The following is a 24,739-nucleotide window of genomic DNA, read 5'->3' on the forward strand; positions in this document are numbered from 1 at the left end:
TGGAGAGATTCAGGGGGAGGGTGTGGGAAGAGAATCTTTTCTAAGCGGATGCCAAGTGTTAATTGGTAAAATTTATGAAAAGGCATCGAAAGTGAAGAAAAACAGCTGTGATGTGACTGAAGAGCCACAAGGTGACAGAATGGTTTCCAACTGATAGCATATAATGCAAAAACTCAAACAGTGGGACTGTGTGTAGGATATCCAAGTGGAAGATGATTTCAGGAGTTGGCTAGAAGTAGTATGATGTCCATAATGGATGTACAGGTTTGAGAAGACAGCTGGCCCCTACACACATTATGACTGGAATTTTCAAAGATTGTTAAGGGAAATAACTTCCCAAGTCCCATTGAATTTAACTCCACTAAGGCCTTTTGAAATCTCAGCCTACTTACAATACAAGGAATGTAGCTTCTCAGGCTGCGTGTCTCCACTCTAACAGCAGCTTTTAGTCTATATGAGTCAGTTGCCTAAGAACTTTTAGGAAAATGTTAATTAACAACAATAGGCCGTATTGCTCCTCTGTAGTTTTAGACTCTATCTATCTATCTATCTATCTATCTATCTATCTATCTATCTATCTATCTATCTATCTATCTATCTATCTATCTATCTATCTATCTATCTATCTATCTATCTATCTATCTATCTATTGATGTTTATTTATTTATTCTTTTAATTACTGTAGGGCCTATTGACCATCAACAAGGTGAGGGGCCCATTGTGCTAGGTACTGTACACATGATCCCTGCTCCAAAGACAAGATAAAAGAAATGGATGAAAGATGGAGAAAACATAGGAGGGACATAAATAAATAATTGGACCTTATTGCATAGTTTAGCTGTCTACAGATTACTGTGGTGTATTTCCTCATCACAGTGGGCTACCACAAGCACATCATGCCTATCCTTCATTTTCTACATAGACTTCTCATAGATATCAAGTCAAGTCTTGGTCCTTATCTTGCAGCTGTTCAGGAACTGTTCCAAGAGAAAGGTCACCTAAAAGGTCACCTAAAGCTGTTGGATGAGGATTGTGATAGACAAATCTGCACGATAGAATGCGAAGGGTAAAGCTCACATGTGCCACTGACAATATGAAACTGGAATGAACTCCTTCAGGAGCGAAGGGCCAACACAAACCTCGCCATATTCCTCTCCAAGCACAAGGCATATTTCTTCAACCTTGCTTCCTCAAATATAAACACAGAGCAGCTTTGTGAAGAGGGAAATAGTTTTTTTTTTTATGAAGATCAAGTGCCCTTCAGTGTGATTGCTGTTATCCTGTCTGATTAGAAAGAATTAAAGGTGGCTGGTTTTTTTCTAAGGTGAGGAAGATGGGACTGAGGTAAAGTAGAGGGGACAAGGGAAACAAATAGGAAAGAAAACAATGAGAAAGACAAAGTACAGTGGCAGAAAATACCCATCCTTAAGGAAATCATGGGGGAAGTTATTTATTGGGAAATATCCCGGCTTGGCTCCAATCTAGATGCGTTTTTCCTCAAAAAAGCCCCGATCGCCATTTTTGCAATCGGGGTTTTTTTGTTGAAAACATATCTGAGCTGTCTACACTGGCCCTTTTGCGCAAAAGCTTTGCGCAAAAGGGACTTTTGCCTGAACGGGAGCAGAATAGTATTTCCGCAGGAAGCACTGATTTCAGACAGTAGGAAGTCAGTGCTTTTGCAGAAATTCAAGTGGCCAGTGTAGACAGCTGGCAAGTTTTTCCGGAAAAGCGGCTGATTTTCTGGAAAAACTGGCCAGTCTAGATACAGCCACTCAGTATCCCTGTGCATTAAGTGGTTTCCCTTTTTATCAGCATTCAAACATATATTTAATAAAATTCTTATGAAACTAATGGCTAACTTTAAGCATGCGCAGAAGTACAGTCCGGAATAGGATTGTTTTTCCTGAATCGGAGTCTTAGTCACTCTGGCCTAGATTTTTAAAGGTGCTTAAGCATTGCTTCATTCAGCTTTGCAATGATTAATTAATGTAGGTGCCTATGTCTCATTTCCAAAAAGGATGTAGTACCCTACTAACTCTCAGTGTAGACGTAGCTAGGCTGACATAAGAATACTTCAATCAGTCTTGCTACCTTCTCTCAGAATTGGATTAACTACGTTGAGGTAGGAAACATTAATACTACAGAGTGGGAGCACAAATGCAGTTCCATAGCTGTGCAATTTTACAATAAATCAGTGATTTTCAAACTTTGGGTCATGACTCTTGGCTCCGCCTCTTCTGGGGATGTGGAGCTGCCCCCCATCTTGCCCTGGGGGCCATGGTGGCTGGTGGTCCCATTGGTTGCAGAGGATGGCTGGGGAGGATGGCTGGGGACTGGGCAGGAAGGAAGGTTCAGGAGCTGGCTGGGGTCCTGGTGGAGGTATGTGGTTTACTTGGTACACTGGGGTCTTGGGTTGCAGAATGTAAGGCCCTGGGTCACCTTGTTGAGCACCCAGGGACCCTGGCAGCTGACCCACTCTTTGAAAACCATTGCTAATTCCTATCTGTTTTGACACTGTGCTGTGCCCTGGAAACAGTAGCCAGGAGGTCCAGCTCCTGGCTACACCCCCACAGCTCCTCACCCAGACACCCAACCCTGTGCCTGTGCTGTAGCTCTGATCCCCCTCCTGCAGCCCAAAACCCTCATCCCAAGTTCTGTTGGGTCACGGCCATCAATAATTTTCTTCAACTGGGTCTCAAGAAAAAAGTTTGAAAACCACTGTTGGAAACATATGTTTAGGAATATAAATGAAAATTTGGAAAATGAGATTTAGGCTCCTAAATTAATTAAGTGTTGCAATGCTGAGCTAAACCTAAATGCATTTAAAAATCTACTCTATGTACTCTTTTTCTTTATTTTACTTTCCTTTCTCATCTAGAAAAAAGGAAAAGAACCATCACTGACCAATACTCTGCAGGCCATCTGCTAGTGCTGTGGGGATCTTGAGTGCTCTTAAGAGTACAGTTTGAGAGCCTGTTTGGTACCCCATATTTGCATAGTATTTAAGAAGTGCTTAAGTGACACACCTGCTTTTGTAAGTGAATTTTGGCTTCAAACAAAAGCTTTTCACATGTGCCTCTTGATTTTATGTACTACATCTGGAGACCAGATGCTATAATTTTAATGATGATGACTCATATTTGTGGAAATATAGGACACAAAGTCAAAACTATGCACCCATTTAAGTTGGTCACCAGTTCTGATATTTTCCCCATAGTGTTGTACAGTAGATGTGAAGCAAACAACGTTCAGATTTATGGAATATTTCCAAATATATCTGGAGGTTTTTAGTCCCATTCTTACTGATGCTTTTGACTGAATCCAAAGCATTCACTAAATGGGAGAACAAGTTCAAAGAAGAGATCTTAATATAGATACAATTTGAATTCTGGAAATGTTGAGATTAATAGCTTTATAAAAAAGAAAGGTGCATTCATTTTAAAGCAACTACAAATTTATTAAAAAGTATCAAGTCAAGCTTAAAGGAGGAGCCTGCCAGAATATTTGGATTGAAGTTTAATTGCAATAGACTATAACCACAGCAGCTCTGTAATAACAACTTAACAAGTTGTTAATATGACTGATCCTTATAAATTGACACCTTGGCTAATAGGATAAGAAAGGCTCTAGAGATTTTCCTCATGTCTATATACATTTTTACTGGCTAATAAAATTAGATATGGCTATGTCTGGCAAGCAATGACACTTCTTTTCCCTATATAACTCTTAGGTTTGCCAGGCCTCAGGATCAGTTAGTCAGTGGAGAATTTAATAATGAGGAGTGGGGGAAAAGTCAGACAGCACGAAAGAGAAATAATGTAATACAATGAAGATTAGTTACAGCCAGTATAGGAGAAGCCAGAAGGCCTGAGTTCAAGGAAGTGGCTCTGTGAAAAATAAGTAATGTCAGGTGGGAACTACCATTTAGAGAAGTTTGTGCTGATTTTGAGAGAGAAAAAAAAGTCATAACTCAAAATGGAGAGTGTCTGAATGAAGTCCAGAGGCTCCGAAAGATTTAGGTACTAGAAAGAACTCTCAGTTAAGGTTTATGACGTGCTTGCACCATTCCCTGCTCTGATAGTGTGTACTTGAATGATCACCTGAACATCAGAAATTAAATTGTGGCCTATCCTGCATACTTGTCGTAGGCTCCCTTACTTCTCTGGGGCAGCTACCTTTGCAATGGGTAGACCAATGGAGGCAGAGAGAGAGTATTCTGGAGGGTCACTATGTCCCCACCTAACCTCAAAGTAGAAATGAGTGAGGAATGAAGAGAGCCTGGTATCCATGCACTGCCAAGTCAGTGCACCAGAGATATATGCTGCCCTGGATGAAGAAGTGGACACCTAAAAGTGGGGGTAGGAACCAAAAAGACAGATGGTGAGTGAGTTACATTCTGTCTTCCTAAAGATGGTGATGCCACACTCTCTGATCTTGTGGTAAACTTGACTCAAACTGTGGAATAGCTTAGTGATATAAGCATCAGGCCTCCAATAGAGAGATTTGTGGAGTTACAGATTAATTCTCACTCCACCTGGCTTATTTGCACATCCTTCTGTGTCAAGTAAATTGAGTTCCATATGGGTTAAAGCATGTGTGTTTGTTTGTGTGTGTGTGTGTGTGTGAGAGAGAGAGACAGACAGAGACAGACAGACAGAGTGAGAGAACAAACTCCTTGGATGAGGTCTTATAATACTCAAATACTCATCCTTAAATCCTGCCTATATTTCAGGACATTACAGAATCTGTGGTATTTTTTTAAACGTGAGGTTTTGCATAAAAGTGTTTTGCCAAATGTTCCTTCTCCCATCATTGTGCATTATACCATGTGCCTATTGTCTACCTGACCTCTCCCTCTACCCAAGAGATGGCTTCATTGTATGAATGCAGTTCATGAAGAAATTTTTGCCCTTCCGAATGGACAGTGATGCATAAAACTAAGATATTGCTGAGATATTTTTTGTTAAATTCAACTCCCGTAGAGAACTGGCATTCTCCCACCCAACAAGCCTTTATTTTCCTGAAGACTCCTTGTCCTATTCTGAAAGATCCCTCTTATTCCGCACCCACCAGGAGAAGCCTTCACTCACCCATTTACTCAATTGTCCCAAAGGTACCTAGTTCAAGGCCTTGTGAGCTTCATGGCAAGATGGAACCAAGATCTGTGATCAAGTCCCTGAATTATTAGGCATTTTTGTGACAGAATGAAGAACCTGTAGCTGCAGCATTTCCATTATAAACGTGTAGATTTTGATGGAATTAAATATGCAAGTAACTAGCACAGTCAACCCAATAACCCTTGAATTATTTATATGTATATTTAATATGATTGGCTTTATGTTTTCCCCATGTCTTAGTTTTTTTCAACATGCTACAGATTTTTGCAGCAGTATGTAACTGAAGACCTGTTGCTGAACCCAAGTCTGCAGAGTACAGGATGGCTACTATTCCCACAGTGGTAGTGAGAGGCTGTAGAAAAGTATAGGTAGGGCATACTGTGGAGAGTAGGTGTGAATGGAAATATTGCCTGTGAGACCCACAGTGACAGAACCCCGTGGCCCTCTGATTGGCCAAGTCCCCATGTACTTAGCTTGAGGGATTGCCCCAGGAAGTTGTTAGGACAACCATACAGACCTTGGTTGCAATGCTAGATTTTGCCTTGTCTTCTAAGCTCTAACTAGCCTGATATGAATTTGGTTCCTGTTTTTTTTTTTTTTGTTTTTTTTATTTGAATGTGATATTGCTTCTGGTCTCTGATCCTGACTCTTGTTTATGGGACTTGGTCTTGTGATGTCTCCAACTTTAGCCCACCGGTGCCTATATCTGGTAGAGTAGAACTTGGCCCACCTTTGATGGCTAGACAAGTCTGCCTGTACCTGGTCCCTTCCAGGGTGGAACAAGTACATTTAGCTATATATTTTCTGCTTAAAATCACCAGTAGCGAAATAGTTGATGTTTAAAATGTAATGGTTGCTACCCGTGTCCAACTTAGTAAGTGCTTGAGGGAAGGAATGGTCTCTTGCTGTGTGTAGGTACAGCACCACAAATAATGGAGCCCAGTTTTAGTTAGTTCTTCCAGCTGTTCCTGTAAAATACATAAGAATAATAGTGACAAGAAGTGACTAAGATGAACAGTGCATTTCACACCTCACCTGGTAATTGTTCCAGGCTGTTAACAGACTCTGGCCCCATTCCTTCAGTGAGCTCTGGTCAGCAGACTCCCACATCAGTGCAGTCAACACTGCAGAGTTGGGCTGTGCTAAGACAGCACTATCACCATTTACACCTGATGACTGTTTTTCACGGTTGTAATGGCAGTTTAATTTTTTTTAATGGAAATTTAGATTCTGCAGCACAATACTACCACAAAGGACAGGCAAGGGGGTAGATTCCAACAGCAAATTCTGAGGCTGCAGTAGACATGTGGCCCTGAGTATAGCTTTTGCTTTGGTTTTTCAATGCCGCTTTTTGGCCTAGGTTCAGGAACAATCAGCCACAGGGCGCTTCTGAAATCACAATGCATCTGTGCACTACTAAGCTCATTTAATAAAGCTACAGCAACAGCTGCTGCTGCATTAATCAATATTTAAAACTTATTTTTGTATTAACATGTTTTTTCTTTTTTGCAGCATTTTAACTTGCTTCATATCCTTGTTTGCAGAATTCCTATTCCTGGAAGGAAGGGGGCGGAGGGGCTCCTACTGAGGACTACTATGGCCTGGTCCAAGGTCTGTTGAAGTCAAGACAGCCGTTAATTTCCATAGGCATTAGCTCAGGCCCTTAGTGCAAGATACATGAATCCCTAGTGGCACCTAGTAGGAATGACCATGCAACACAAACTCTTCTAATCCAGACCTAGCCATTTTCTGAGCCAATCCACCCACTGTAACTCAAAGAAGTCTAACTTACATTGTTTTCCAGTCACCCCAAGTGGCAGTTATATAGCAGCCTGGGATGTCATGCTCAGCCATGCTCCCTTTGCCCCCAGTAATTCTTCCATGCAAGTTGCAGGAACTGAGCTGTATCAGATATAACGTTGGTTCCATGCCACCGAAGTGGCTCCATTCACTCAGAGGCTAGCTTCCTGTGTCTGGCTACAAGTGGGAAAATCCGAGCCATGCTTCTTAACCTGACAATGTTCCCTTTCATTATTGTTTATTTTTTACATAACACCCGCACACACATGAAGTAAGGGTTCATACCAGTGGGGGATGGCAGAGAGCATGGCAAGTGAGTGAGGCACTGAGAAGAATTAAATGAAAGGAGGAAGCAGGTAAAGTGGCTTAGCAGACTAATGCTTTTATCCATAACATCCTTCAAGCAGTGTGATGTTCCCAGATGTACATAGGATGAAAGGGAAGAAATCTCTAATCCTGAGCAAGAACTGGCAACACAAAGCTGAAGTGCAGAGACACAAGCATTCGAATAAGACAGAAAAATTATTTCCAAAGCATCTCTGATAACTGAGGAGGCGAGAGCAGAGACAGCCCCCATACTCTTAACAATCTCACCATGTGGAAACAGTCTAATTATCGTTTACTCTCCTGCCTGCCACATAGGCACAAAAGATGTCATGCTATTATAGGTTACTTTGTGGGTAAACAATAGTGAGTGCCTTGGACACACCCATTCTTTCAATCCACCATTGAACTTTTGACATCTATGCTCCCTGCTATTTGTTCAGTCTCATGTTAACAAACACGGTTGTGATGACAACGTGCCGTAGGCAAATCATAGGCTGGGGTTCATATGCAAATGTTTTGTTTGAAAACAAACTGATGGTCCTTGCAGTGAATAAAACTCCACGTCATTTAGCTTCCCTCCAGGAAACTGGCAACGTGCTGACATGGATATGGGAGTCAGATCGAATTTGTAAACATTCATGTTTGTTGCTATATGCATTGTAGCAAAATAACCCCACTGGGTTCAATGCTACAGCACTTCTGACTAATGTAAATTGTACAGAAATTATGTATGGACATCAGATTTATATTCTGACAATTATCCAAAGCCCATTGAAATATATTGAAAATGCTCCGTGTGTTTCTAATCATGCTTTAGTGCTCCAGTGGATGTACTGAGGGAACTGAGCTTTCCTCCCTTCTGCTGTCCAAGCAGTCAGCCAGCCTCTTGGCAAGTTGAAGTCTCATGCCAAGTATTTGGGATGATCATATCATTGGTGATTTGGAATGATCATATCATTGTCTTTAGGATAGCACAGTGAAACTGCTTCTGGTTCAGTTCATTGCCCTGGTAGCTCTTCAAAAACGATATTTTGGGGGCACAATTTGCACACATGCAATCCTAATATTGTTGTTTCTATTGTTTTTCCAGTGTCCTCTTCTGCTGTTCTTACCTTGTAACTCTTCAGCATCACAAGGGGAGGAAGAGATTCTGAGAACCCACTTCCCTTTGAAACTTTTAGTGGTGAGAGATCTCATAGAGTGAGGCAAGCTCTGGGTGAACTGGGAGAAAGGACATCAGACAGAGGCAGAAATATTTAGAGGATTCTTTTGTCAGAACAGACCGTGAATTGCTGTAAGATTTTAGATAACAATCAAAACCTCAAATTATGACTCTGGTAATATCTGGATCTGGATCTAGCTATCCACTACTTTGTCCTATGTCTAATGATTTCTTTTGATTCACGCACAATTGCTGCAGACTAGCAATGAATATTAAAGGGTTGGATATTTAATTCAGATCAGATTTATCATATGATTGGCATTTCCCAAAAGGTTTGCAGGCTTAATTTGGAGAAGCATCCAAGTACACTCAGCCAAAGTTATGGAAATCATGCTGCAGACCTCATGCAAATGGGCTTTCTTGTGAAACTTCCAGCATTTCCTGGTTTGGTCTGCCCTGGAAATACTGCAAAGATTGTGTTCTACTATCACAACAGCAGTTTGCAGAAGGTGCAGTCGCAACCCTTCGCACACCAAACTGTATACATTATTATGATAAAGTGAGTCACAGCTTCCTGGGAGTTGGCTTTATTAACAGAAAAAATCATTTGAAAATATGATTACGTAGCCTCTACTCTAAGCTGTCTCTATAGACTTGACTGATTCTACCCATAGAATCTGTCTCTCTAGTGCTTCCCTTTTTCTAGTATTGCTCCTACTTCTATTATAGTCAGTGTGAAGTCTAATTTACAACACCCGCACCCAAGAGTAACCTGCAGTTCTTGGCAGTGTTCCAACATGTGCTAGCAGGCAGAGGTAATAAAAGGATTGTAGAATCATAGGGTTAGAAGAGACCTCAGGAGGTCATCGAGTCCAACCCCCTGCTAAAAGCAGGACCAACCTCAACTAAATCATCCCAGCCAGAGCTTTGTCAAGCTGAGACTTATAAACCTCTAGGGATGGAGATTCCACCACCTCCTGCTGTAGATTGGGGCTATGTAACAAAAGTTCACCATGCTTCTTTGCCTAGCTTTAAAACCAAAAGGTTTGGGCCTGATCTGGTTTGAGTTTTGGACAAAAGTTCTGTTCAATTTAGATTTGACCTGTCTCTAACTCAGCAATATTTTCACTACAAAGTGCCCTTGGCATGGGTCTTGCCCCAGTGGCACTAGACAGAGCAGCAGTATGTAGAGCTGTACAAACCCGATGTGGTTAACTTTACAAGTGGAATCCAGCAACTTCAGTTTGCCTTGGGAACAGAACCAATCTGTGCAGCTTTGCTTGGCATTTCAAGTTCAATGAACTCAAATGTCCAATGTTCACATTCCACAGGAAGGGGGCACTTGGGTTTGTGGGAGAGGTGGCTGATGGGGCAGGAAAGGTTCATTCAGTGCATCTGTGCAAACAACCTCAACCCACTTTTGAACTTTGCAGAAACACAGACTGAGGTTTTCAAACACAGACTCAAACCTGAGAGTGTGTGAGAAAGACTGTGGTTTGCACATGCTTGGTTTCATTATTATTATCTGTTGGGGTGTATATTATGGTTACAAGTGGGGTCCCCTGTTAGGGACAGGACCCCATTAAACCCCTCAGGTACTGTACAAACACAGAGTAAATACAGTCCCTGTCCTGAAGAATTTGCAATCTAAATATAGGTCTGACTAGGGTTAGATTTATGCTAGAAAAATACAAAAACTTGCAGAGCTACTATAGCAGCAATAGCATTTATCAATCTGGTTTTTACAGTGATGGATAACTACTTTACATTAGTTCTTAATCTATTTATGGGAGTGTCTGTGGCCTAGTTTCTCTAATTTGTAATTCGTTGAGTTGAAGTCAGGGGCCAGTTTAGCTCCTATAAGTAAGAAAAAGCAGCTAAGAGACTGCAAGTTTCCATTGCACTGAGTAAGCAGAGGGGCACCATTTGGCTTTGCTAATGAAATGAGCAGGGACTTCAGTACTCTAAAGCTGTGATTCCCTGAAATCTATAGAGGTAAGAAAGGGTTGAAAGGTGTCTGGTTTTCAATTGGTGGAACATCCAGTCAAAAAGGGACCTTAGTGGCTCTGGTCAGCACTGCTGACTGGGCCATTAAATGTCCAGTTGGCCATGCGGTATCCTGAAATAACTATTCTGCATCTTAAGAGCAAGCCCATTGCATCGAAATATAATGGGCTCGCTATTCTGATGTCCCTGTAAACCTCACTGCACGAGGGTTAAGGGATGCTTCGGAATAGTGCTTTATTTCAAAATTACCTTGAAATAGCTTATTTCGAAATTTGGTACTGTGTATCCTCAAATTTTGAAATAAAATGCTATTCCAACAAGTCCCTTAACCCTCATGGAACAAGGGTTACAGGGACGCTGGACTAGAGTGCCCGTTATTTAGAAATACATTTTAAAATAATGGGCACATTTAAAGATGCAGGATTGCTATTTTGGGATACTTCTGGTATCCCAAAATAGCACAGCTGTTTAGACATAGCCTCAGAGGCTCAATTCTTCCTGCTGGCTATGCTGCTCATGGCTTTCCTAGGCTTTGTGACAACCTGGCTCTTTAAGCAACCATGTTCCCATCCACTCCCCTGATGAATGTGAATTTTCCTCATCAGATCTGGGGGGTTTTCCCACCAGAGAGTGGGTTAGAGAGTAGTCCTGTGTTTACAGAGTTGGAGTCAGCATTATCTTACCTGCCATAGGATTGAGAAGGAACAACTCTGCAGATAGAATCTGTTATCCTTACCTCATATCCTGTCAACCTATGGAGCTCATGGGAGTATCTGTGAAGTCAGCACTATTTAATGTGCCCCTTTCCCACTGTGATGATTCCCAGGACATGCTAGTGTGTGAGGCCCTTGGCTACCTACTGCCCGTAGTAAAAGGAAGTCTCATCTGTGTTTTCTGGGGGTCAGCTCCCCAACCCCACCATGCACAAGTGACACAAGCCCTTCCTCCAAGCACTGGCAGGCCCTGCTGTTACCCTGTGGTTAACAATAGGGACACGCCAACTCTTGAGCCTTTTGAACATCTCCCTGGTATATCCACCCCTTGGACCACTCGGCATGCATAGTATTTACATAGTATAAAGCATCTCTACTTCCCATATCTCTGTTCCCTTTAACTCACAGCACTTAGATTTGTTCATAAGGAAATCAAATAAAAGTTTATTTAACAAAGCAGAGTCAATAGTAGCAAGTAAAAATATGTGAAAAATGGCTACATACAATAAAGTCATAACACGCATTCTAGAGCTTACACTGAATTTACAAATTACTCTCATGTCAAAAGTCTAACTATCACCCAAAATCCCTATAACGCTTTACAGCGAGATCAGCTTTAACCTACTCTTCAACTTGGCTGGTAGGTGAACAATCCAATGTGTATCTTTGGACTCCAACATATACTAGACTAATCTTCTGTCTCCTCATAAACATGACATCCCTGCTATTTGTTTCATCCTTTAGATTTCGTCTTGTGTAGATTTCACAATCTTTCAGTTTGCACTTGGCTCAGCATGCAAATTGGCATACAGCATGAAGCATACAATACACAAGGGACTAGACAGTGAAATAGGTGTAAGTTACCTCCTGCTTGAAAACAACATTTCTGAGGTCCATCTCCTCTTGGTGACCTGCCTGACCATAATTTTCAGTATTGATACATAACATCTTACATATTATCCACACAGATTTTGTAATGATTATGATGACCAGAAGACTATTCTCTCAATAGAGACCTCACTTGTCCCTAACCAGTGAACTATTATGCAGATATCAACCTAGGGTCTCCCTGTAAAACACTATACACCCCTTATGATTTTGGCAGTTGGTGTCAAGGGGTCAATGGGTCAGCCTATCCCAATCTATCAGAACTAAGCACTTGATTCCAACCCAATAAAATCAACGGGAGTCATCCCACAGATTTCAATGTCTTCTTGAGACCTCACAGTGTATAGAAGTGAAAGGAATGACCTGGTCATATGAATTATTGAAAGGAAACATGTTTTTCCTCTTGAAGTCAATGCTTGAGATTTTTTTTCAAGTGGGTGACATCCTGCATTGGAATTCTATTTTTGAAAAGTAAAATTATCTTTTCATAACAGTCTGTCTGATTTGTTCCCTGGGCATTTCTGGTATTTTTTCTGCAATGCCACATCTTTCTGTGAGAGAAAACATTCAGTACGTCAGAGCTGAGTCCACACAGTCTTTGGAATGTTCAGCTAAAACAGAAATAGATATTTTCTCTGTTTGTTATTTAGTTACCCAGAGCTGCTCAGTGGGGAATATTATAGAACAGCTTCTGTAAGCTTAGCTCCTTCGATGACATTTTTAACTCGTGCAGTTGTGCTATGCTGTTTACCAAACACACAGTAATTTTTTTTCTGTGGGTGTGTTTAATAAGACAATCATTATCAGAAATGTTTCTGGTTTTTGCATTTTTAATTATTAAAGATATTTAACTTTTAGTTTAAGGTCTACACTTGAACTTTTTTTATACCTTAATTAGATCATGACTTATATGAAAGCTACTTAAGGTGAAGACTGAAGCAATTAAAAGGTCTCCCTTTTCTAAAGTCATGATATGGTAACTAAAGCTTGGCAGAAAAATTGCAAGAAAAAATTTATTTAAACAATTTTTTACCCCTTTTCTCTTTTGCAGTTGTCTGCAAGCAGTCTGAGACTGATTCATTCATCTTACTAAATGCCTACATAAATAATTAGAGAAGAGAGACACAAAAGCTTATGCACAAATAAATCTGTCAATCTTTAAGATGCCACAGTACTCCTTGTTGTTTTTGCATAAAATTAATGGCAGATGAGCCGCCAAATATACGTTACCAAATGATACTCCCAGTAATTCTGCTTTTACCAGAGCCCATCATCACTCTGAGCAATGAAGTTGGATATGGTTAGCATATTAAGCATTTTATATCTAGGTCTTCAGGGAATCATTTAAAACATACAAAGTATCCATAGTGGTTAGAATTAAATTTGTTCCTATGCAGAGACCTAGCACAAGACTTATGCAATACTTCAATTTAAGCTTGATTTTGAGATCTTATGGGATTTGAGCACTGCACAGGTCTTTCATAGGCCCTCAGTTTCATTCTTCTATAACAGTAGGAATGCAACAAATGGTGCCATCTATTTCAGGTCTCCAGATGCCCTGTGTAAGGAGCAAAACAAAGTTTGCAGAAATCAGTACAGTTAAGCTCTGTAATAATGCATGTCAGTGACAAAACACAAAAAATGCAAACTGGGGCAGTGAATTACAGTTCAGTTGAGATATTTTCATACTCTGTAATATAAAAGTTAGTTTCAAAGGGCTTCAGTGAATGTTTTTAAAAAAAGCAGACAGTTTGAGTGGTGTAGTCTATAAATGAAGTGGAGGAGGCCAACCTTAGGCACCACTTATTTACTTTCTGTTTATAAACCTTAATGTTTGTTTTCCATGCATTCTGCTTCTTGCAGATGATCACTAAGAACAAGAGTTCCTTTAAATCAGCAGTGACTGTGGTTTGGCTCTTCTCAACAATGTAAATTTATAGCTTAGTCAAAAGCACTCCAGACTTTTCTGCTTGTTTTTGTTTGGGTTTCTGTTGTGTCTTTCCCTTAAAAATATGGGACATAAGGATTCATATAGCCTTCAAGGGTACAGCGTTTTCTGAAAAGGCCAAAACAGCCCAGAGCAGTAGTTAGCCTAGGATAGAAGATGCAGTAATAAATTGATTTAGGACTTGCCCGTAAACTTCTATATTATTGATTTCTGACAATTGTGTCCACAGTATAAGAGTGCAAATAAGTATGGTTATTGCAAATATGCATTGGTCCACTAAACTCTGTATTTTCAAGACTGAGGTTGAAATCTGGGCTCCAAATTTCCCCTGTACTGTCTGTATGGATGTGTGTGTGTAAGTTAGGGGTTGTGTGTGTAGGTTATGTGCTGAGTCATATCTGGGCCCGTAGAGGTGTGATTGGGTGAACATCCTGTGAGTTGGCTATTCTGGCTTTAGGGAAACTCCACACCATAAGAGTAGAATCTGTATCAAAGCAGTAAATGCTGAGAAACCTCTTGGTAGAGAAAGTGACACATGAAGGCTGAGAAATACATTAATGGGTAGCTATCCTACTCCCTGACTAGTAGGACACAATCTGCAGAGAAGGAATCAATGCTAGTTATGTGGATTAAGTTGGATTTGCAGTGTCACTTTTGCCATGGTAACAATTCTTCCTTCCTAATATTAAATGCAGTCATATCTTTTGTGGGGAGTCTGTATGGCAATGGGCTGTAATTCATCCAAAATGTGACTTTTCCACATTGTGTGGGAACTCTCAGGCTACGTCTACACTTGCATGATTTTCCAGAAATGCTTTTAACGGAAAAGTTTTCCGTTAAAAGCATTTTCGGAAAAGCGCATCTAGATTGGCAGGACTCTTTTCCGGAAAAGCACTTTTTCCGGAAAAGTGTCCATGGCCAATCTAGACGCGCTTTTCCACAAAAAAGCCCCGATCGTCATTTTCCTGAAGACTCCTTTTTTGCGGAAAACAGTACTGTGCTGTCTACACTGGCCCTTTTCCGGAACAGTTTTCCGGAAAAAGACTTTTGCCTGAATGGGAGCAGCATAGTTTTTCTGGAAAAGCACTGATGATTTTACATTAGATCGTCAGTGCTTTTCCGGAAATTCAAGCGGCCAGTGTAGACAGCTGGCAAGTTTTTCCGGAAAAGCGGCTGATTTTTCTGGAATAACTTGCCGGTGTAGACACAGCCCCAGGCTGTTACATCCTAGGAAAGCAGCAGAAAGCATAAGTTCATGTTGGTCTTTTGACTTTTTTACTCTTGCATTGGTTCACTTGTCACCTTATACAAAGTATTCTGCATTATGACAAAACAACAAATATCTTAGGTCAGCAATGTATTGAGGCCAAGACTTTCAAACCTCAGTGCCTAAACTAAAGCTCCCAAGAGCCATATATATTCACCTTAAGTAGCCCAATTTTCAGAAGTACTAACACCATTTACAGATAAACAGGGACCTCCTGGGTGGTCAGCATTTTTTGAAAATCAGATAGTTTATACAGATAGAGACTTAAAACAAAATTGAATTAAGGCAATACAGGGTATTACACATAACCCACGTGGCCTACCACTTTTGGTGGTAGCTGCAAGTTTCACAGTGAAAATGAACACAGCGATTAATATTTCTTGGAGTTATGCTCAGAAAAGTTTCATGTTTATCTGAGTTCACATTTCCTAATTTTTCTTTGCATCTATGATCGCTAGAAACAATAGATTTAAAAAAATGCTAAGATTCTAATCTCAATAGGATTTGGGGTCCTAGACACCTGTAACATCTATACTTTACCAGCCCTGATTTAACAGCCTAACTCTGGCATGCTCTTAATCTTTGCCTATTATTTAATTTGTCTTTCTAGCATACAGAATGCAGGGTTGCCAACTCTTTTGATTTTATCATCTTGCAAAAATGATTTTTTTTTTAGGTCCTGGAGCTGTGTAAATAAAAGCGAATCTCTACTTTGATTAATAAAAGCATCTAGACATCATGATTGTGAAGAAAAGTTTACAAACATGACCCAAATAAAAATCTCTTTATTTTGGGGGGCCTGACTCATGAGTTTTGAACCTTTGGCTTGCTGGCACAGAGAAAAAAATGAGTTGTATAAACGGGGATTGTCAGTCATTTTACTCTTGATATATCTCAGTAAACATACTTCTATTAACCCTGTAACATTTCTTTTCAAACACTTTCAAGGTGCCCCTTTCTGTATCATCTGAGACCAGGATAGAATGTTTAGATAGGATTCAGTGCTGCTACTGCTCAAATCCATGAGGAAGAGCCCATTGATTTTTAAAGGTGCAAGGTCATGCTGACAAGGAACAGTAATATTTTCCATGTATTAAGAGTCTCAGAGGGGTAGCTGTGTTAGTCTGTACTTTTAAAAATGGCTATGGAGCTCCAGCCCCCCGCAGCAACCAGGGAGCTCTGTCCCCGGCCACAGAGCTCTGGCCCTGGCCCTCCGTCCTCCGCCCCAGCCCTGGCGGCACAGCTCCAGCCCTGACTGTGGAGCCAGGTGGCTGCTTATCTGCTCTGTCCAGACTGCTTAGCTCCGTCCCCAGCCACGGAGCCAGGTGGCTGTGGGGCTCTGTCCTGGCTGCGGAGCTCTGGCCTGGCACTCTGCCACAACAGAAGTGGGGGTGGTGGCATCTAGAGAGCCCAGGAGGGCTGGGGCAGCAGCAGGGGCAGACTGGAGCCCTAACTTACTGACAGCACAGGCCAGGAGGGAGGGACCTTCCATAGTCCAGCAAATCCCCTTGTTTGGGACCAGTCAGGTCCCAGGGGTGCCGGACCAGTGAGATCCAACCTGTACATGACAACTGTAGGACCTGAAGCTAATTAAGTGGCCTGGATATGTCCCATTCATAGCTTGCCAGAGCCACCCACAGTGGTGAAGGCAGCACTGCTCAGATGGCAGCTCCTCCCAGGAGGGCTGGGTCTACACTGCCTGTCCCTGGTGATGCTCTGAGGGGGCCCGGGGCTGTGCTGCCCTGCCCCAGCTGGCGTCTTCTCTGTGGGGGAGGCTCCAGTGGTGCTCCTGAGGGGAAAGCTGTGCTGGAATTGGGGCAGCACTATGCACCAGCAGCTCCTCTGGAGGGGGTGGGCCTGCACTGGCTGGCCCCACAGGTGTGAGGAGAGCTGTGGGGGGCTGCACTGCTTGACTCCAGCCAGCATCTCCTGGTGGGCCATCGGGGCTGTGTTGGGCATCACTGCTGGTGCTCCTGAGGGACTGTTGGTTGCCAGGGCTACCCCCAATTCAGCATTGTAGCCAAGAGCCGGGGGAAGGGATTTGGAGCAGGGGCTCAGACACCCCCCACGTAAAGTTCTGCCTCCCTCAATGATGAGCTTTGTTTTTTTGTCAAGTGTTTCACTGTGTCAGAGGAACAACAGTCTTCACGCCAGAGCTATAGAGTCTTTAGCCATCCTGGGTCTAGGCCATTGAGTGTTGTGAAGATAAGGCCCAACACCTTGGGGTTGATTAGAAATTCTGCAGGAAGCCAGGGCACTGAGTGGATGGTGACTATGTGTTCTCACTATAGCCTGTGCTGATGAGGCACACTTGCTGCAGCACTTGTGCTAATCTGAATTTCTTGAGGGCTGAAGGTTCTGTGCACAGGTGTATCACGTTGCCATAGTCCAGCTGAGAGGTGACAAAGGCATGAATATTTAGGTCTAGATCCACAGGCGTAGCCATGGGTGGGCCTGAGTGGGCACTGCAGCCAAGGAGTGGGATCAGAGCAAGGGGCCTACTTCACTCTACTCAGCAAGACAGCTGAAAATCAGGGCTGGGGCACCAGGTCTTACCCTGCTCCATCCTGGCATTCTGGCCAGGGAGTGGGAGTAGCTGGGCAAGAATCCACTGGAACACTGCTCCTGGACTAGAGTGCCAGGCAGGTGGCAGAACAAGCCAATCCCTTGTGTGCAGACCCTGTCCATTTGCCCCCTCCATCCAGTTGGGGGGGAAGGTGGCCCCTTCTCATCTGTCCTACTCCCCCCTCCCACTTCCCATTCTTGCCCACCTGCCTGAAGTCGGGACGCACCAGAGGCCCTTTTAGCTATGCTGCTGTCCAGGTCTCCATCCAGCAGGATGGAATGGAAGTTGGAATTTCTTAGACACCTGGAGATGGTAGAAAGCATTACTCTCACCCATTGTAATGAGATAGCTCAGCATCAGCCAGGAATCCCAGAGTGCCCCTGGACATAAGTGCTCCTAGTACTTTTAAGAGAAAATTTTCCAGATAAATGGGTGTGAACAAATCCCATTGTTTTCACCTAAAAATGAAAGGCCAAATTGTGCTAACTTTATGCATAAGTAGCTCCTTATTCAATAAAAGTTCCCATTGATTTGAACTGGGATTTCAGTGGGAATATTTGAAAAGAAGGGTACTACTTAACATGAGTAAAGGTGGCAGAGTTGGACCCTGAGGCTATGTCTACACTGGCCCCTTTTCCGAAAGGGGCATGTTAATTTCACAGGTCATAATAGGGAAATCCGCGGGGGATTTAAATATCCCCCGCGGCATTTAAATAAAAATGTCCGCCACTTTTTTCCGGCTTTTAGAAAAGGAGAGGGGAGGGCAACTAAAATGATCAGGGGTTTGGAACAGGTCCCATATGAAGAGAGGCTAAAGAGACTGGGACTTTTCAGCTTAGAAAAGAGGAGACGGAGGGGGGACAGTATAGAGGTCTCTAAAAGCAGGAGTTGGGTGGAGAGGGTGCATACAGAAAAGTTCTTCATTAGTTCCCATAAAGAAGGACTAGAGGACATCAAAGGAAAGGAATGGGTAGCAGGCTTCAAACTAGTAACAGAAAGTTGTTCTTCACAAAGCAAAGAGTCAATCTGTGGAACTCCTTGCTGCAGAAGGCTGTGAAGGCTAGAACTAGAACAGAGTTTAAAGGGAAGTGAGATCAAGTCATGGAGGTTGGCTCCATGGAGTGCTATTAGCCAGGGGGTAGGAGTGGTGTCCCTCCCCAAGGTTTGTGGAAGGCTGGAGAGGGATGGCCCAGTAGAGCCGTTCTATGCTCAGGGCTCAGAGTCGGGGGTCTCACTGGACCACCTTGATTTTCATGCAAACCTGCTCCTGGGTGGCCAGGCTGGCAGCTCTCCTGCCCTAGACGGCCACTTTCCTGTGCCTAGTGCGGAGGTCGTGGACAAGGTCCACGATGTCCGCACTAGCCCAGGTGGGTGCCCGCCTCTTGCGGTCCCGGGCAAGCTCCCGGGAGCCACCAGCCTGGTCCCGGGTAGAGGGGGAGGCCTGGGGGGCATCGGGTGGGTGGCTCGATTCGTGCCAGGTGCAGGGTCTGCTGGCTGGGTGCTGGCAGGCTGGCACCTGGCACGGGCACCGTAGCCAGCCCGTTCCCCTTTAAGGGGTCCGGGAGGGGAGCAGATGAGTTTCCCTGGTGTTGGCCAGAGTGGCCACCAGGGAAACCTGGGGAGGGCTAGCCTCCCACTAGTTCGAATTAAGGGGCTACACACCCCTTAATTCGAACTAGCTAGTTTGAATTAGGCTTAATCCTCGTAAAATGAGGTTTTCCTAGTTCGAACTAAGCGCTCCGCTAGTTAAATTCGAACTAGCGGAGCGCTAGTGTAGCGCCTATTAAAGTTAGTTCTAACTAACGTCCGTTAGTTCGAACTAACTTTGTAATGTAGACATACCCTAATAGATTTTAAAGAGAAGGTAGATAATTTCATGGAGGTTAGGTCCATAAAAGTCTATTAGCCAGGGGATAAAATGGTATCCTTGGCCTCTGTTTGTCAGAGGCTTGAGAGAGATGGCAGGAGACAAATCGCTTGATCATTTCCTTTGGTCCACCCTCTCTGGGGCACCTGGTGCTGGCCACTGTCGGTAGACAGGATACTGGGCTAGAAGGACCTTTGGTCTGACCCAGTACGGCCGTTCTTATGTTCTTATGTTCTACGTAAACCTCGTTCTACGAGGACTAACGCCTTGTTCGAATTAAGTAGTTCGAATTAAGGGCTGTGTAGCCCCTTAATTCAAACTAGTTGGAGGCTAGCCCTTCCCAGTTTTCCCTGGTGGCCACTCTGGGCACAACCAGGGAAACTCTTCTGCCTCCCTCCCAGCCTGGGAGCCCTTAAAGGGCCACAGTCTGGCTACGGTGCTTGTGCCAGTTGCAAGCCTGCCAACACCCAGCCAGCACACCCTGCCACCTGCTGCCACTCAGCCCTCCCCCTGTTCCCAGGACCAGGCTGGTGGCTCCCAGGAGCCTGCCCGGGGCTGCAAGAGGTGGGCGCCCGCCTGGTCTAGTGCGGAGGTCATGGACCTCATCAAGGTTTGGGGTGAAGCCTCCAATGTCCACGATCTCCGCACTAGCCACAGGAACGTGGCTGTCTACAGCCGCATGGCTGACAGCCTGGACACCAGAGGACACATGTGGACCCGGGAGCAGTTCCGCTTCAAGGTTAAGGACCTGCAGCAGGCCTACTCCAGGGCCTCCCAGACAGGGGCCGACCTGGAGGCCTGCCCCAACTTTGAGGCCCTGGACCGCATCCTGGGGGCTCACGCTGTCCATGCCCCCCAGGTGGTGATCGACCCTGGGTAGAGGGACCCGTCCCTGACACGGAGGAAGAGGAGGACGCCAAGAGCCAGGAGCCTGCAGGGACCCTGCCCAGGACCCAGGATCCCCAAGGCACCCCACAGAGCATATCAGCTGTGCCGTCCGAGGCCGGGGAGGGCTCCACATGTGAGTGCCATCATGCTCCCCTTATGGGTATGGCGGCATGGGGGGAGAGGGAGCCCAAGGACTGTGCACCTGGGCCTTGCCCAGCATGGAGCAGCAGCTGGGTTTCATGTAGGGGCCCTGGACTATTCCCCACATGCTAACCTCATCTTGCAGAGGGGGTCTGGGTTTCACCCACCGTGTCCCCAGGGAGAACTGACCACTGCTCTTGTTTCACCACAGACGCAGTACCTGGGACTGCAGGGCACACCACCCCGCCTGCAACAGCCACCCACTCCCGGGCCAGCAGGCACACCAGGAACCTGGAGGACTACCAGCGGTGGCACCCACGGTTACTGGAGCACCAGATCCGCATCCAGGAGCACTGGGTCTGGGAGGACCTGTGGCTGAGGCAGCGGAACTTGGAGGTGCTGGAGGAGCAGAGCCGTGCCCTCGGAGGTCACCTCCAAACCCTGGTGGACAGGTTCCTGCTTCCTCCTGCTCCAGCCCTTGCGGCCACCCCAGCTCTTGCTTCTCCTCCCACCCTTGCTCCCCCTCCCGCTTCCTCCGTACCTCCCGTCCCTCCTGCCCCACCCTCCACACCCACTCCCTCCTGACGCCCCGCACCTGCAGTGCTGCGAGACGGGAGAGCCAGAAGGACCCCCAACCCTGAGCTTTCCCTTCCCTTCCTCCCCTTCCACCCCCTTCCAGCTCCCTCCTCCCTGGTTTCCCCCTCTCCTCTCCCACCCCAGTTATGTAAAATAAAAAGAGATTTTTGTTGGCAAAACAGGTGTCTTTATTTGACATTAGGAAGGGAGGTTAGGGAGGGGAAACGGGAAGGAGGGGAGGGTGGAGGAAGGCCTCAGTGGGGCATGCAGGGAGAGTTCAGTACTCCTCCTCCACCTGGAAGCTCTCACGCAGGGCTTCCCGGATCTGGACGACCCCCCCGCTGGACCTCTCGGATGGCGGCAGTGTGGGGCTGCATGTACTGGCCAGCCATGCGGTCAACTTCAGCCATCCAGGCTGACAGGAAAGCCTCCCAATTCCTCTCACACAAATTGTGCAGCACACAATATGCTGCCACCGAGGGAGGGATATTGTGTTCGGCGAGGTCGAGGCAGGTGAGGAGGAACCTAAATCTGGCTTTCAGGTGTCCAAAGGCACCCTCCACCACGATGTGGGCCCTGGTGAGCCTGGCATTGAAGGCCTGGCGGCAGGGGTTGAGATGCCCTGTGTACGGCTTCATCAGCCAGGGCTGTAGGGGGTAGGCCGCATCCCCCACCAGGCACACGGGCACGTCCACGTCCCCAACCCTGATGTAGCAGCCGGGGAAGAAGGTCCCAGTATGCAGCCTCTGGCACATGGAGGAGTTCCGGAACACCTGTGCGTTATGTGCCTTGCCGGAAAAGCCCAGATTAATGTCCGTGAACTGGCGCTGGTGGTCACACATGGCCTGCAGGAGGACGGAGAAGTACCCCTTGCAGTTGATGTACTGGGAGGCCTGGTGTACCGGGGCACGGACGGGGATGTGTGTCCCGTTGATGGCCCCTTCGCAGTTGGGGAAGCCGAGGGCACTGAACCCCTGGATGATGGCGTCTGAGTTGGCGAGGTGTACCACCCTGCGGAGCAGCACCTAGTTGATGGCCTTGACCACCTGTAGAGAGACACAGCAAACCGCGAATCACTGGAGTGCCTGGGTGGCTGGGAGTGTTCGTTCCCTGGCACTGCCCCGCGCCCCACTCCCAGTAGCAACCCCCACGGGCGGTGTGTAGTATGGCCAGGACAGACCAAACCCTGTGATGCAGGGCACTTTCACCTCCTCCCCCCACGTTTTCCCTGGGGTGGCCCATCCCCTCCTTGCAGTCCCCCTCCGCCACTGCTCCGATGGTGGATCTCCCCATGCTGAACTAGTTCCCGACGGATCGGTAGCTGTCCGGCGTGGAGAGCTTCCACAGAGCGATGGCCACATGCTTCTGGAGGGGGATGGCGGGTCTTATGCAAGTGTCCCGTCGCTGCAGAGCAGGGGTGAGCCACTTACAGAGCTCCAGGAGGGTGTCCTTCTTCATCCTGAAGTTCTGGGTCCACTGTCTGTCTCCCTAGCGCTCCAAGATGATGCAGTCCCACCAGTCGCTGCTGGTGTCCAGACGCCAGATGCGGCGGGGCACGCTGGCATCCGGGCGCTGCTGCCTCTCTTCCACAACCCCCAGGGAGGCCAGGGGGAGAGGCTGGGGGCTGATGTGCACCAGGTGGTGCAAGGCAGCCTCCACCCATCTGCAAGGTAGGCAAGCAAACGGAAAAGTTGAGAACCGGATGTCCAGGGGGGTCCCTTTAAGCACGAGCCTCAGATAGCCTCAGACAGCAGCCACACAAAGCAACTACTGACCTGAAGCCCTGCCAGAACCGGTATCAGCTGCCCTTAAATGCGACCCAGTGTCCAATCAGTGCTAATTCGAATTAGTTTTTAAGTCTAGATGCACTAATTCGAATTACCTTAGTTCGAATTAACTAATTCGAATTAAGTTCGTTCAAATTATTGCTGTAGTGTAAACATACCCTAAATGATTAATAATAATTTTCATTTTTTTCTTGATGTAATGCAATTGAAGTCAATTGAATTATATACCAGAGCTGAGCATGATCTAGAAAAAGAAACCAATTTATTTGAGGCACCAGGGTCTAATAGATAAGACATGAGTCTAGTAAATAACTACTTAAGAAGAGAAATGATTGTTCATAAAGTTTGTATTTTGCTTTGCTTTCTGTAAATGGCTATAGAAAAAAACCATTTGTTTTATATGTGATTAGTTAAATTTGTAATAATGGTTCTACTGGTTTGTTGTAAATTTTGCCCATCTTTACTTCTGCAGCAGATTTTCCAGTTTCTTCTCAATGCGACACAAATTCCTTTTCCCTTGAATTCCCCTGAACAATTGGTATCTGTTTAACAGAGAGCATGCCTATGGCTCTAGGAATATAGGGAGTACATTTTAATCCTCCATTAATAAAAAACAGAGCTTACTGTTCCTGGAATGTAGTCATTAGCCTTGCCTTTTGAATTACATGTATTTGATTTTTAGCCTGGACATATTGTATTTTAAATCGTTCTTCACATTTCATCTCCTAATCCCACATTCAAGACTGGTGCATTGTTTATATTTCTTATGTTAAAAGAAGTTATGTTTACTGTTTTACAAGGCACATTTCATAAACCAGCTACTGTGCGAACACTGGCATTTCTGTCTCCAGTGTAGCTCAGGAGGACAGTGGGGTACTGTCTTTCAGAATATCTGAGGAAGCAGAGCAGGACTGCTGAAAGAAAGCCTGTACTAGATCGTTTAGTCCTTTTCTATTTTTGTAGCCCAGCTCTGTTGCCATTAAAGCCCATGGAAAACTCACAGTGACTCTAATGATACCAGCATTAGTGCTTTAACTCTGAAAGGCCAAAACTACAGTGCACGTCACAATCTGGTCCATGATGCAGGTAAATGGAATCTGTGTCTCAGCCAAGATCCTCACAACTTGGCCTCTTTATCACACCCACTTGGATGCAAAGCTTCTGCCCTTCACCCAGCTTCTTCCTGTTTCTCTCTCATTAGGAGAGATGCTGATTAGATGGCAGAAGCGGAAAAGTAGTGGGAGTCTCAGCCAGCAGCCAGAGAAACCAGCAAGGAGCAGGACAAGGAAGCAGACTGTTGTTGTGACTGGTCAAAAAATATTAGTTAGGCAGATCTGATACAGATAGGGGACTTTCTGTATCATAAGATGGTGTCATCAAAGGCATATCTTTAAAATGACCCCAAATGTAAATTGTAAATGTGCAAATGTTATGCTATTTCAGCCATTTTGTTGTACCAACATAGGCAGGCTCATTCTGAACTTTATGATTTACATGTGAGTCCCCACAATCTAACTTTCCTTAGTGCCACTATTATAGGAAAAACCTATAATGCACAATTTTTGTATATGTTACTGTAATTGGTTCTTTATGTTTGGTATAAAGAGCAGCCTCCCCTCCAAAAATGCCCAGGATTAACAATGTTTTTGTGATGCAACTTGCAATATGTTTATATTCTTTTAAGA

Source organism: Pelodiscus sinensis, chromosome 1 (genome assembly GCF_052426305.1).
Source record: "Pelodiscus sinensis isolate ZL-2025 chromosome 1, ASM5242630v1, whole genome shotgun sequence".
In the NCBI taxonomy this organism is placed as follows: Eukaryota; Metazoa; Chordata; order Testudines; family Trionychidae; genus Pelodiscus; species Pelodiscus sinensis.